Genomic DNA, 13099 nt, shown 5'->3' with positions numbered 1-13099 from the left:
CATGCTCTCGCTGGCCTAAACCCTCAGAAGGTTTATGGACCTGATGGGCTCCCTCCTATTGTTTTCCGAAACTGTGCCTCCATGCTTGCACCTTAACTAGTCAAACTCTTTCAACTCTGTCAACATCTACCTTTCCTGAGTACCGGCGCCCACAGCCTCAACACCAGGTGACAACTCCGCCTGAGTGCCACCTCTGAGTCTCCACAGGGTGTGACAAGCCATCAAACAAACAACCCAAACTCATCATTCCAGCCTCACCCTTAGCAACACTCACTCTCCACAAAGTCATGTGCTTTCTATAGTGGCTCTGCGCTTCTGCAATCAGCATCTGCACACTGATTTAAACACGAGTCCAACTCTGACTCGTCCAAACATTGGCCAGCAGCGGGGCAGACTTCTGGGCACTCTGCCCCCACTGCGGCATCAACACCAACTCTCCACTCCTCTTGTGGTGGCCCTGCCTTATTGCGGTCGACCCCAGGAGTCACAGAACCTGCGGGCACACGACGCCGGGGTGCTCACCTCACCTTAGGGCGAGTAACAACAACGGAGTCAACACTCCCAACAGCCTCTACATATGGGACGGCGTCTGCGGACGGGAGCTGCACCCAGACTCTTCCACCTGCCAGGTCATTCCCTAGAAGGAAATTAACACCCGACACTGGCAGGTCCTTCGTTAGTGCCACCAGCGCCTCCGTGGTCACTAACGGTCATGACAGCCTAATCTCCGCCGTGGCGAAGCTCTCCGTGGCGCCAATTCCCCGGCACCACAAAGGTTGATCAGAGGCAACTCACCTCCCAGTTACATTCCTGCATAGCGACTGCTGTGAAGCTGTGTCTCTCAAAACAGTGACAAGATATGGAACCCCATCAATCTCAACAGTGCCCCTACAGAAAAATGGATGGCACCAGTTCAACTCAGACCTCAGAGGGTGACGGTGAGGTAACAACAGATGAGGGGGCAGCCACATCGGTCTTTACACCCTCCTGGTCCCGTCACTGGGACACAAGGCCACCGGCTTCTGGAGCACCTTGGAAGCAGTGGCGGTCACTAACTTAGGGCAATTGTACTTAAAATGCCTAGTGTTATTGCAGTAATGACATATGGGCTGCATACTATACCCGGGAGTACTGTGGTGCATACTCCCAGACTGTCTCCATCGTGAGCTGAGTGGAGACTTATTACCTACAGGGCTGACTCGCCCAGACTTGTTACTGGAGCTACTACTATAACGCGGAATCCTAGACAAACTGGCGCCGGCCGTGCCACCAGACACATCACCAGCCCCACCAGACGCACCACCAATCCACCTTGGCATAGGCCGGTGCGCCAACACGTGTCTCCTTCACGGAGTAGCGGTACAAACTCTTTCTCGGCCACATTAATAAACTGTTCCATTATCATGAGTTCCTTTAACTCATTGTAAGAGGTGGCCTGCTCGTTAGCAATACACTTTTCAAATGTCTCCTCCAGATAGTGCGCACATTCTAAACAGGAGTCACTAGGTCTTTTCTTTCCTCCGCGGAACTGCAGCCTGTACGCCTCCGGCCGTAGCTCGTAAGTTCTCAGGATGTCAGCCTGAAATTTCTCATAATCCTCCAAATCCTCAACTCTCATCCTATCATCTCCAAGATAAGCCCTTCAACATATTGGCAATAAGGCCAACCCATTTCTCCTGAGGCCAATCAAATTCTGAGGCTTTCTTCTCAAATCTAAACCATTCGGATACCTTCTTTTCATCAAACTCAGGAATCAACTTCAAACTCCTCACCATCTGGCTTTCTACTGTATCCTCCTTAACTCCTAAGCCATGAGGTGAATTGACTTCAATCCGAGTCTTCTCCAACTCGAACAGCCTATTCTTCTCAACCTCTTCCCCCTCATACATCTTTGCCTCCTCCGCTTCAAGTAGCCTCATCTCTTTCTCCTGCTCAAGAAATCGGGCCTTCTCCTCGGCCGCAAGCCTCCTGGCTTCTCTAGCCTCTTCAGTCTTCAATCTCCTCTCCTCGGTTTCCAATTCAAGCCTTCTTAACTCTCTCTCTCTCTCTCTCTCTCTCTCTCTCTCTCTCTCTCTCTCTCTCTCTCAGTCTCAAGCTCTATTCTCCTTATCTTCAATTTGAATCTCATCTCCTCAGACATGCCTTCGGTCTGGGAGAAGCCACCAACGCTGCGAGCAGGGGTAACACGTCTGTGAACGCTATGTTTGGGACTGTCCTCACACCGAATTGGGTCAAATATACACTGCTGCTCCTAGCAGAGGCATGGGACTCAGGTCGCAAGTCACCCCTGCTACCAGCCCTGCCCTCCATGGTTTATACTAAATGTGGGCACAAACAAAACAATGAAACGAACAACAAACTGTGTCTCCCATGTGGTGACGAAGCTCCTAGCAATCCTGGCTAGGTTACCAATTTCTGTTATGTCCACATTTCCCAGCCCATTTCACCAAGCTGCAGCACCTGGACTAGATTCATTGAGCATCTCTTATGTGGACTTAGTGCACGGCTCACAGACGGGTGTACAGGGTCCCTTGTGAGTCCTGTACCCTATTTACAACGGTCGTAACTCCAGGTCACACTAAGTTGAGGTCGCCAGACTGTTTTACCTACCCACAGACAACGGAAGTACTCCAAAGTACCATCAACACCCACCCAATCGACAACCACGTCTGGGAAAAACAGTTAACATACAACACGTATATGGTCGAGGTATAATAACCCGTTGGGATCCTCCCACCGTGACATTCCTCATACTGCCCAACAGTGCAATAGCTTTGAGTAGTGTCGTTTACTGCTTCCTGGACAACAGGCCTTATCAGGACCTGAGGAGGGAGTCAAGTTTACCACGCGGCTAATTACTTAGGTCCTCTGCGGCTGAATTGCATCAGCCCGCAGTAGCATTTAAGACAAGCAGGGACACTAACAAGAGACACCAGAAACTACAACAAAAAGAGTGCCCACAAAGACACAGGAGGATCAGTCATCGCTCACTGCTCCAGCTCGACCTGTATTTTCACACAGACGAAAAGTCACTTCACTGAGTATCGTGTGTGATTCCCTACTACCCTTACTGGCAGACCACTATGGAGACTCCTAGTCTATACAAGAAGGTCGGGGCGTACGGCCAGTAATGACTCACTTATCCTCTTAAGGCAACTAACCCGGCTAACTATCATCCAGCCTAAGCACCTCTCAGTACATTTCCTCCTTCCAACTGCTGGAAGTGAGAAAGTGCGCGAAAACACTCTTCCGTGCTGCAGCTAAAGGGGAGGGGGGGGTACAAGGAAAGAAGCGGTGGGGGTTGGGTGGGTGCGACACACACACACACACACACACACACACACACACACACACACACACACACACACACCGCGCGGTCTTTACTTGAATAAAACACTTTACTTCTAAAATTTCTAATGATTAAACTAGGGTGGGGGGGGCTAGATCACTTCATTGCCAAGGGCAACTCTACTACTAAATACTGGGTGATTCTAAAATTAAATGGACAAGGAAAATAAGGAAATTTAAGTGGGGAGCATGAGTAATTGCGCGGTTGAATATCTTAGAGTTTCAGGTTGAGTACGTACATGACCAGGACTCATTACTCTTTTCTCTTTCATCATTCTTACTTTCTTCATTTTATGTTACTTTATCTCGCTGTAGATTACAATATATATATATATATATATATATATATATATATATATATATATATATATATATATATATATATATATATATATATATATATATATATATATATATATATATATATATATATATATATATATATATATATATATATATATATAACTTATTTCTGGGCTGGGACTCTAGTAGGTTTTTTTTTACTTTGTTTCCCTTAGCCACTGCCCTTCTTACAGGGGGATATGAAAATTTTATGGTAAAGAATGAAAAAAAAGAATTATACTACACTACACTACTTCAAGCATTGATATTTTCCCCACAAAAAAAAATAAATAAATAAAATAAATAAATAAATAAAATAAAAAAAATAAACAATTAAGTTTATAATGATTTCTTGATAGTACATACATGTTTCTCCGAAACATGTATTTAATTCGTACTCGAAACTATTATGCAATTTTCCTGTTAACAACATTTTCCTCCAGTGATCAATAATATTATAATATTACGATGATAACATAGTAACATAAAATAACCATATTGTACTTTTGTTAATGTCATACGATTTCCTTGCAATAATCATTCAGCATTTATTTTCTCAAAGCCATTTCGTATTTTGAAAATCTTAATTAGAATCTATCTCATTCTTTGTTTACTGAGAGAGAACATGTCTGACAGCTTTAATCTTTCTTCGTAGAGACAAATTTCTAAACGAGGGATTTTAGTTCTACTCGATCTTTCATATAATTTTGTGATAACACCTGTAATGCGCATTCCAGGTGTGGGCTCACTTCCCGTGATTTTTTAATCAGTATATATATTTTTTAGTTAAAGACTAATATCGTTTTTTTTTTTTTTTTTTTTTCGCTAGTAACATAATAACATCCATCCCCAGCGGGATTCGAACCCGCGGCCTCTGGATTAGAAGTCCAGCGCGCTATCCACTGCGCCATGGGGACTTGTTAGAAGCTCGTAATCTGGAAGATGGTTATGTTATTGAGTCAAGAAATGGAGGACATTAGAAGATTCTAATATGGCTAAGGCAACAACGAAAGTTTAATCAAAATTGATAGAGGATGATCATTATTCACTGAGGGAAATCAGAAGATGGCCAAGAGAACAGACACAACAGAACCCATGCTGGCGATCAGTTATAAGGCTGTAAAGTTATAAATGTTTAAGAATCTCCCTGTTGAAAATATATTCAAAGACTATAGAAAGGAAGGAAATTAAAGCAATAGGGTAGTAAAATGAAGGGTTAGAGTGGTCACCGTTGTTAGGAACAGACTGAATGAAGAAAACTTCTAGGAGGTATGAAAGGTAGATGTTGATAAACAGAATCGAAGGAGTTTGTCCATGCAAGGAGCGAACACAAAGCACAGTTATAGAGAACAGCAGAAGAAATCCCATGAATTCCACAAATGTTTAAATTGGAGGGTAAGTGCCAGGGAGGGCAATAAAGACATCATAAAGAAGAATCTTAATAAAATGTATTAAACAATTCAAATGAAGTTGATTTTTTTTTCTCAAATCACTGCTTGCAAGTGAAAATTAGATACTTCTTCATTTGTCCCTCCTTTATTTCCATCTTCCTCTTATGCTACACTTATTATTGAAAGATATCGCAGTAAATATCTTGTCTTGATGGTTGTTACAGTCTTAAAGCATTAATGGAATTCATCCTATTAATAGAATTCATCCTATCGTTCTCCGTAACTGTATTTCCATGATGGAGCAGTTTGGTCATGCTTTTTTTGACTGTGTAACATCAATTTTCCTTGGAAGTTCTTCAAACTACCGATCTATTGCTTTGGTTTCTTGTCTTTTTAAAGTTTTTGAGTCTTCTCATCAACAAGAGGATTTCCAAACATTTATCAGCTTGCATCCTTTCTGACTGTCGTTGCGAATGAAGTGTTACTTCCATGACTGCAACCTATCCCTTTACTGTGTAGAGGCGTCCAATGATAAAATAAACACGTTTTGTTAGCATAACGTTTTATAGATGAATCCTCAGTTACGAGACTTGAATGTAACCGGTTTTAGTTTGTACATCATATCTGATCGGTGACAAAATGTAATATTAGTTGACTCACTGCGAGTTCAAACTTAATGGCACACACCTGGCCTACATACCATATACTCATGAAGTGGACGAGAGGGTTAGTTTTGTGTCCAATCATGCCAAGAGACTGAGAAATAACCGTCTCACGCCCAAGGTAGAAACTGCACCGTCCTGAAAGTTTTGATTTTATTGCCTATATCACTGAGCAAAGTTATAAGCTCGAATGCAATGCAATACATGATCATGAATTCTACAAAAAATCATAAAAATACATACCTGAGAGTGAAAAATGTTGACTCTTAACTGGCAGAATATTGTCTTCAAAGTCTATAATAACGTGTTGACCATTGACCACATCATCTTCTATCACAGATAGAAAGTCTCGGACACGAAGTAAACGAACGCGTCCCTTCTGTTCCGCTTCCTTAACCTCTCTGAAGATTCCAGACTCGGCAGTCTAAGAAAATAAACTTGTTATATAGGTGTCTTTTTATTTATTACTGATTCAGCCCTTTAATTATCCATCCAGCAGCCAATAAAATTACCGATAAAAATACATTAAAATTACAAACATCAATCACTCATGGACAAGACACCTATCTTGATTATTAAAGAGAAGAAAAAAAAAAAAACGAGCAGGAATGTTGTGGCGTTAGAGTATGTAATCAATCACTCATGGACAAGACGCCTATCTTGATTATTAAAGAAAAAAAAAAAAAAAACAGGAATGTTGTGGCGTTAGAGTATATAGTCTGATTCCTATTTCTTAATTGTTTCTGCACGTATCACTTTGGTACGTTCGAATATTGTGTCACGGAAGGAGCAGCAGCTGACAAGGACGAGGTGGGAGAGAGATTACCTCAAGCACCTCAGCCGACCTGCCACTACATTCGGTCACTGCTGTGTCCCGTTTAAAAATATATTCTGGGAGCCGCTGCAAGATCTTTCCTTATCACAAAGTATCATTCAACATTTAATCAGCTTTCATCTTAAATTTATATCACACAAGACTACAGTGCAAATCTGAAAAAGAAAATGCATTTTTTTTTTTTTCGCACAAGGGAGGAAATTTTAGGACAAAACCACATTCAGAAAAAAAAACAAGCTTGCTAACCATTTCAATGAAATAAGAACAATTCAGAATTTCAAAGTAAAAAATAACTTAAGAACAGAGTTGGCTTGAAACTTCTCTTAATTAAACAAGGGCAAGTCAAATGAAGGAGGAAATATATGTAGGTTTAGGCAGGGGTTGAGAGTTTCGTAAAGAAGGTGAAGAAAGAGTAGGGACGAAAAACTTGTGCAGCGATCTAAAGAGAGGGGCAAGTTAAGAAAAGCATTGAAGATGAACAAGAATGCAAGACTGCGTCGAAGTGAAAGAGGTTGAAGGGTCAGTCACAGAAGAGGCATCGATGAGGCGCCAACCCTGTCAAGAAGAGTGAGTGACACTCCGTAGAGGGGCGAATAACGTTCTTGTATAGAATAACAAACAGTGCGGAGGGGAAAAACAACGCAGGAGACTCAACCTCTTAGATTGTCACGTGAAGTGATGCGAAATTTCCTGTTCATTAAGAGTCTTAATGAAAGACTGATTAAGAAATTACACGGAGGAAGTCGTGCGTCATCCAGGTAAGATAGTGATAACTGTTTGGAAAATTATGTAGAGTGGATAGTGGATTGGTGGGGGAATTTCTGAGGTAGTGATCAGAACTTTTTTTCTTTGAGGGACACTGACCAAAGCCAACAAAATTATATATTTGGTCCCCAAACAGTCAAAAACGGCCCTGAAAATCTAAAGGATAAGTGGCCTGAAACCTTCTTCTTGAAAGAGTTCAAATCATAAGGAAATACAGAAGCAGGCAGGAAGTTCCAGAGTTTACCAGAAAAGGGATGAATGATTGAAAATACTGCATTAGGGAGGTGGACAGAATAGGGGGTGAGAGAAAGAAGAAACTCTTGTGCAGCGAGGCCGCCGGAGGAGGGGAACGCAGACAGTTAGCAAGATCAGAAGAGCAGTTAACATAAAAATAACAGTACAAGATAGCAAAAGATGCAACATTGCGGCGATGAGAAAGATCCTGAAGATAGTCAGTTAGTGGAGAGTTGATAAAAAGAAAAGCTATTGATTTCACCCTGTCTAAAAGAATGGTACGAGTGGAACACCCTCACGCCCCTAATACATGTGAAGCATAATCCATATATGGACGGATAAGGGCCCTGCACAAAGTTAGCAGCTGTGCGGGGGTAGGGGAATGGTTTGAAAAAAAAAAAAAAAAAAAAGCTGGCGGTGACGACTCAAAACACCTAACTTCATAGAAGCTGTTTTAGGTAGAGATGATATGTGAAGTTTCCAGTTAAGATTACAAGTAAAGGATAGACCGAGGATGTTCAGTGTAGAAGAGGGTGACAGTTGAGTGCCAGTGAAAATTGGATAATTATCTGGAAGGTTTTGTCAGGTTGAGACATGGAGGAATTGAGTTTTTGAGACACTGAATAGTACTAAGTTTGTTCTGCCCCAATCAGAAATTTTAAAGAGATCAAAAGTCAGACGTTATGTGGCTTGCCCGAGTGAACGTTTTACTTCCTGAAGGGTTAGACGTCAACGAAAAGACGTGGAAAAGTGCAGGGTGGTATCATCAGCGTACGAGTGAATAGGAGAAGTATTGTTTGAAGATCATTGATGAGCAATAGGAAGAGAGCGGGTGACAGGACAGAGCCCTGATGAACACCACTGTTAATAGATTTAGGAGAAGAACAGTGACTGTCTACCACAGAACGGCCATAGACTACCACAGAACCTACCATAGAACGGCCAGAAAGGAAACTTGTGATGATCTCGTCAGAAAGGAAACTTGAGATGAAGTTACAGAAAGATGGATAGAAACCGTAAAAGGGTAGTTTAGAAATCTTTGTACCAGATATGTCTAAGACAACAGCAAAAGGCTGAGGGGGTTGTCAAGAAAATTAGTGTCGATACAAGAGGAGCAGTCCGACCAGGGGAAATTTTTGATCCTAGACAGGGGCTCCATACGCTGCTGTAGGCGTCGCCATGTTTAAATTAAAATTTTGAACGAAGGGTGTGGATGTAATTCTCTTGTTTTGTGAGACAAAGGAAAGCGTTCAGCGAGGTCAGACTTGGTTTACTGATAATCGTACAGCACCCACTGATCCAGTGTTTGAGACCTCACTGGGAGTTATAATTATAATTTCGGTAGGTGTCTAATGCCCCTTCCTGCCTGCCTGTATCATTCCAAAACTAGAGGAAGATCGGAAGCCAGGCGTTTCGCAACTGAATTTCGTGAATGTTTTGAATGTTCTAATTCCTGCAGTGCTACACGTCTGGAAAGTTATGAGCACATACAAAAGTGCAGGGAAGACTATTCAGAATAGGAGTGGATAGGAAAGCAAGATTCATATCATTGATGAAAAACAGAAAAAAAAAGTGATTTCCAAGTAACAAGATGGTAGTTTGAGGTATTCGACCAGTCAGTCTTTCTTTAGGAACAGGCTGAAGGTAATCAACTTTTTTTTAGCACGAAGGAAAGGTTGCCATAGGCAAGGTCCGCGCGCAAAAGCAAAGAAGGCTACTGAGAACAGTCCCTACTCCATTCTCTACCATTTTTGTCCTTATTTCTGATCAAAAGCTGGTTTTATGTTGTCATGTCCTCGTATTTTCGAATTTTATGGGGAAAAACTACCAAACAATATAAGTAATAACAAAGAAAAATCCAACGGCCGCACATATCAAGATGCTGTCCGTAGTTCGCAAGACGAGAGGAATAGAGCTGTTGATCGGAAGCTCGAGAAAGATCTGAGGACATACAGTCACCATTAGCTCGATTAGGGCTCGAATGCAGCTCCAGACCAACACTGTGAAGCCCCGAGTTGGCCAGAGCACGCGTGAAGCAAGACAAACAGAAACAGTGACGTGAACCCAAGCCACGGAGCGTCATGTGGCCAGACGCTTGGACGTAACCATCTAACGATATAATATTAAACAGTGCTCGTCACTGAAATTGTCGCCGGGACTTCACTGGCCGTTTGAATTTTCAAAATAGTCGCACTTGTTGTAGTTCAGCGCGGGTGCTTTAAGTAAAATTACTGTATATCTTGCGACTCAGCCTCACTGTCTGAGATGATGTTCAGAGGCGTAAAAAAAATTACAGTTCCTTATTACAGCTCAAAAAGGGAATGTACTTGCTGACACCTTCCGCCGACCCCGAACCCGTTAGGCTTGCACTTACGATCCTGTTCAGCTCTGTAACGTTGCAATGGCTGGGATGATATCATAGCCATCATATCACTTCACAAGACTGAACATTCTACGCGGGCTATCTCATAGCAGACCGATGTCCGCCAACTTTAAAGATACGTGCAACCGATGGCGGAAGGCGATAACAATATCACAGAAGAAAGAACAGCCAGGAAAGGCACACAAAACTTCCCTTTGAACTCCTGGTACACCGTAAACTTGAATGCAATCCTCAAGTATTAGCCAAAAAAATAAAAAGAAAACCCAAGGCTGCTGGGTGATGTGTCTGTGAGGACCGTCACGGCGCATCCACGACGATATCGGCTACTACAGCTATGCAGCACTGCACAAACCTGTATGTAGTCTCTATCGCCCAGCAGAAGAGGCTTGCTTTCTGCGAGAAACAAGACCTGGATCATCGAGCAGTGGCGTGGCGGTGGAGCAACAAAATAAGATTTTCAAAGACAACCAGCAGTCAAGGTCGCTTGTACCGATGTCCCGGCAGCAACCCCCTTGACGCCCGCTACACATCACCGGCTGTAAAGTCCCCTGATTCGTTGATATCGTGGGGCTGCTTCACCTATCATGGTGTGGGAAGCCTTGTAGTGTTACCCGAAAACACGACACACACACACACACACACACACACACATAGTATATATATATATATATATATATATATATATATATATATATATATATATATATATATATATATATATATATATATATATATATATATATATATATATATATATATATATATATATATATATATATATATATATATATATATATATATATATATATATATATATATATATATATATATATATATATATATATATATATATATATATATATATATATATATATATATATATATATATATATATATATATATATATATATATATATATATATATATATATATATATATATATATATATATATATATATATATATATATATATATATATATATATACAATACAATTGGCAGGAGGAGGCAGTAGACACCTGCCGAAACGATAATTACTCCCAGTGATGTCTAAAGCACTGTTCAGGGGGTGCTGTAAACTTATCATTAAACCCAGCTGTGACCTCAGTGAACGTTTTCCTTTGTGTCTCACAACATAAGGGGGCAGTCACAGCCTGCCCTCTAAAGACAACTCTCTTCCTCCACACAAAACTACAAGCACCTAATAACACACACACCCTTCACTCAAAAATTTTAAAATCATGGCGACTCCTACCCCAGCCACAGAGTCCCCATCTGGCGAGGGGACCATAAATGTCCCCAGGTCGGACTGCCTTTCTGTCGACGACCCTAAGTGTCTTGACACCCCCCCTCAACTTTTTCTTCATTAACTTCTGCAACATTCGCGGTCTAAGATCTAATTTTCAATCTATAGAACACCACCTCTCCTCTTCTAAACCTCATCTTCTTTTCCTCACTGAAACTCAGGTGTCTGAGGCAACTGACAGTAGCCCCTTTTCTGTTCCCTCCTACTTTCTCTATCCTCATTTTCGATCCAAAGCTGGATGCTGCGTTTATGTGCGCAATGACTTAACCTGCTCTCGTGCTCACGCTCTTGAATCTTCTGAGTTTTCCACCATCTGGCTACGACTACAGAGTCATTCTCATACTAAATTTATCTGTGCTGTATACCTCTCTCCTAACTCCTCTGACTATAAGAAATTCTTTGACTACTTAACTTCCAAAGTGGAGCACATTCTGACCCTCTTCCCTTTTGCAGAGATCTCCATTCTTGGAGACTTCAATGTTCACCACCAGCTTTGGCTTTCCTCTCCCTTCACTGACCATCCTGGTGAACTAGCCTACAATTTTGCTATCCTCCATGACCTAGAGCAATTGGTGCAACACCCTACTCGTATTCCTGACCGTCTTGGAGATACGCCCAACATTCTTAACCTTTTCCTGAACTCTAATCCTTCTGCTTATGCTGTCACCCTTTCTTCTCCGTTCGGCTCCTCCGATCACAATCTCATATCTTTATCTTGTCCTTTCACTCCAATCCCTCCTCAGGATCCCCCTAAGCGAAGGTGCCTCTGGCATTTTGCCTCTGCTAGTTGGGGGGACCTGAGGAGGTATTTTGCTGATTTTCCTTGGAATGACTACTGCTTCCGTGTCAGAGACCCGTCTTTGTGTGCTGAGCGCATAACAGAGGTGATAGTGTCTGGCATGGAGGCGTACATTCCTCACTCTTTTTCTCGACCTAAACCTTCTAAACCTTGGTTTAACACAGCTTGTTCTCGTGCTATACATGATAGAGAGGTGGCCCACAAAAGGTACTTCAGCCTTCCATCACCAGAATCTCATGCACTTTATATTTCTGACCCGGAACCATGCCAAGTCTGTTCTCCAACTATCCAAAAACTCCTTCATTAATAGAAGTGTCAAAACCTTTCAAGATCTAACTCCCCTCGTGACTTCTGGCATCTAGCCAAAAATATTTCCAATAACTTTGCTTCTTCTTCTTTCCCTCCTCTACTTCAACCAGATGGCACCACTGCTATCACATCTATTTCTAAAGCTGAACTCTTTGCTGAAGCCTTTGCTAAAAACTCTACCTTGGACGATTCTGGCCTTGTTTCTCCCTCTCCTCCACCCTCTGACTACTTCATGCCACCTATTAAAATTCTTCGCAATGATGTTTCCCATGCCCTCGCTGGCCTAAACCCTCAGAAGGCTTATGGACCTGATGGGGTCCCTCCTATTGTTCTCCGAAACTGTGCCTCCGTGCTTGCACCTTGCCTAGTCAAACTCTTTCAGCTCTGTCTGTCAACATCTACCTTTCCTTCTTGCTGGAAGTTTGCCTACATTCAACCTGTTCCTAAAAAGGGTGACCTCTCTAATCCCTCAAACTACCGTCCTATTGCTTTAATTTCCTGCTTATCTAAAGTTTTTGAATCTATCCTCAACAGGAAGATTCTTAAACATCTATCACTTCACAACCTTCTATCTGATCGCCAGTATGGGTTCCGTCAAGGCCGCTCTACTGGTGATCTTCTGGCTTTCCTTACTGAGTCTTGGTCATCCTCTTTTAGAGATTTTGGTGAAACTTTTGCTGTTGCCTTGGACATATCAAAAGCCTTTGATAGAGTCTGGCACAAAGC

The 13099-nt window shown here is 42.0% G+C and overlaps 1 non-coding gene across 1 annotated transcript; it reads right to left on the bottom strand.

Moving 5' to 3' along the window:
• Window positions 1–4534: 4534 nt before the first annotated feature.
• Window positions 4535–4607, bottom strand: Trnar-ucu (transfer RNA arginine (anticodon UCU)). The gene has a single exon. It is a non-coding gene; the product is annotated as a tRNA-Arg (tRNA).
• Between the last annotated feature and the right edge of the window lie 8492 nt (window positions 4608–13099).

This window comes from Scylla paramamosain, chromosome 41, assembly GCF_035594125.1.
Source record: "Scylla paramamosain isolate STU-SP2022 chromosome 41, ASM3559412v1, whole genome shotgun sequence".
Lineage (NCBI taxonomy): Eukaryota > Metazoa > Arthropoda > Malacostraca > Decapoda > Portunidae > Scylla > Scylla paramamosain.
The sequence above is the reverse complement of the archived record's forward strand: the minus strand, read 5'-3'. Positions and strand labels throughout refer to the sequence as shown.